The sequence below is a fragment of the Kogia breviceps genome (genome assembly GCF_026419965.1).
Source record: "Kogia breviceps isolate mKogBre1 chromosome 20 unlocalized genomic scaffold, mKogBre1 haplotype 1 SUPER_20_unloc_16, whole genome shotgun sequence".
Taxonomy (NCBI): domain Eukaryota; kingdom Metazoa; phylum Chordata; class Mammalia; order Artiodactyla; family Physeteridae; genus Kogia; species Kogia breviceps.
This window is the reverse complement of record NW_026711567.1, coordinates 60001-62500: the sequence shown is the minus strand read 5'-3', so window position 1 is coordinate 62500 and position 2500 is coordinate 60001. Positions and strand designations below refer to the sequence as shown.

At 77.2% G+C, this 2500-nt stretch overlaps 1 non-coding gene across 1 annotated transcript; it reads right to left on the bottom strand.

The window, feature by feature from the left end:
• Nucleotides 1-1092: 1092 nt before the first annotated feature.
• LOC131749304 (5.8S ribosomal RNA) lies at nucleotides 1093-1245 on the bottom strand. Its single transcript, XR_009333369.1, has one exon. It is a non-coding gene; the product is annotated as a 5.8S ribosomal RNA (ribosomal RNA).
• Between the last annotated feature and the right edge of the window lie 1255 nt (nucleotides 1246-2500).

Genomic DNA, 2500 nt, shown 5'->3' with positions numbered 1-2500 from the left:
GGACGGACGGACGGGGCGCGGAGAGTCGGGGGGTAGGGAAAACGCACGACACCGAGCGCGGCCCGGAGGCGGCGCGTCGCCACGGAGGAGAGGAGAGGACAACGGGGACGGGAGAGGACGAGGGGAGAGGAGAGGGGAGAGGAGAGGAGAGGAGAGCGGCGGACGGCGTGCGTGGAAGGCAGGGGTGGATGAGGACACGCGGCGGTCGCCCCCCGAACGCCGGACCCTCCTCCCACGTCTCCTTCCACGACCGACCGATTCCCAACTCTCTCCCTCTGTCTCTCTTCCCTCTGTCTCTCTCTCTCTCTCTCTCTCGACGCCAACGCAGCACACCATCCTCCACGCAGCCGCGAGACGCCCCCCGCCACGGCCAGCGACGGACGCCGTGCGCCCCCATCCACCACCGACAGACGCCCACGACGCGGGGCTCGGGGGCCGGCACGAAGCGCGGCGCGGCGCGGCCGCAGCCCGGGGGAAAGCGCGCGGCGGCGGACGACGCCGCGGCGTCCCGCGGGTCGCCGCCGGGGCACGCATCCCCGGGGCGCGGCCGCGCACGCAACGACTCGGCCTCGGGTCGGCCCGAGCCGCCCGCCCCGACACGGCGAAGGCGAGGGCGGCGGGGGGGCGGGCACGGACCCCGGACGCGCGCGGGTCAGGGCGCCGCGGAGGAGGCGGCCGGGCCGGGCCGGACCGTCGCCGGGACGCCGCCGGGGGCGGGCGGCGAACGACGGCGGAGCGGACGCGGCCCCAACACCACCAGCACCACGGGCCCCGGCCGCGAGGGCGCGGGACCGTCCCCGCCCACCGGCACACAGCCCCGGGGGTACGCCCAGGGACCGCTTGCGGCGCGAGGGCGCTTCCCGAAGGGGACCGACCGCGGAGGCCACGGCCAGGGCCTCGTCGCGAGCTCTCTCTCGCTCTCTTCCCTTCTCGCGGGCAGCGGGGCCCCCGTGGCCTCGGCACGAGGGGCACCGCGTCTGCACTTAGGGGGACAGAGGGCCCCGGACACGGGGCCCTGCGAGGAAACCCCCAGCCGCGCCACCCCGGGAAGGCGCGCGCGCGCGCACCCCGGGGGGGCGATTGATCGTCAAGCGACGCTCAGACAGGCGTAGCCCCGGGAGGAACCCGGGGCCGCAAGTGCGTTCGAAGTGTCGATGATCAATGTGTCCTGCAATTCACATTAATTCTCGCAGCTAGCTGCGTTCTTCATCGACGCACGAGCCGAGTGATCCACCGCTAAGAGTCGTACGAGTTTGGTTTCTCTGGGTTTCGGCGGGGTCCCCCGCCGGTGGCACGGCACATTTCCCCCACGGAGGGAGGGCTGCCTCTGGCCGGCCAAGTCAGACGAGACAGAAAACAGCAGACCGGAGCGGGGCCGGAAGGTTTCACGACGGGGCGCCCGGCACCGACCCGCAAGACGGGGCGGGCTCGGACACCCCACAGGCGCCCGGGGGGTTCCCACCTGCGCACACACACACCCCCCCCGTCAGGGACGCGGGGCGCGCACGCGCGCGGGCACACGGGACCCGGCCCCGCACCACGGCCGCCGGGTAGCCCCCTCCCGACGGCCGCGGCGGCGGGGAGGGCCGGCGTGGCGCGGCGCGCGGCGCCCCGGCCCCGCGGGGGCGGGGGCGGAGGAAGCGGGGTCTGGGGGAGAAGGGAGGGGCCTCCCGACTCCCCGCGGGCCCGACCGCCCCGACCCCAAGGCGGACGGGCGACCCCCCCATGGGTCTTTAAACCTCCGCGCCGGGACGCGCTAGGTACCTGGAGAGGGGGGAGGCGGGCGAGGCCGGGGAGGGGCAGGCGGAGCGCCCCACGCTCGCCGCCACCCCCGACGCCGACCGACACGCTCTCCGCCCGCGGCCGCCCGCAGCACGCGGGCCCCGGCGCTACCGGCCCGTGACTCGGGGGCGCCCCGGCCGGGCGACGGGCCCAACCGCCACACGGGACACCACCACCCACGCCCACCGCCCGACGACGTCCCCACCGTGTCCCCGAAACCGGGCCTCGGAGACCTCCCCGCTCGCTCGCTCGCGCCCGGACGCGGCCCTCTCCTCTCCGCTCCTCTCCCGAACCCCGAACCCCCCCGCCCCCGGGGCCCCCTGACCCCTGCACCCGCCTCCCGGGCCCCCTGCTCGCCACCGCGGGCGTTCAGGGAGGCTTCAACGGGAGGCGCGGGGGGGGGGGGCGAGCGGGCAGGGCGGGCACGCGGGGGGGGAGGGCGGGAAAGGGAGAGAGCGAGAGACAAGAGCCGGACGGACGGACAGACGGACGGACGACGGAGGAGAGGCCCCGGGCTCGGAGGACAGGCAGAGGCGCCCGGCGAGGGGGCGGAGGGCCCGGAGCGGAGGACGGACGACCGGCGCGGGGGAACAACCGGTCCAGGGCCGGCGGCGGAAAGGCGGCGGGCGGGCGGGCGGGCGCGCGGGCGGGGGGCCCCCCACGGGGAGCCGCCACCGCCGCGCCGCGCCGCGCCACGGCCACGCCACCCATCCCGAGA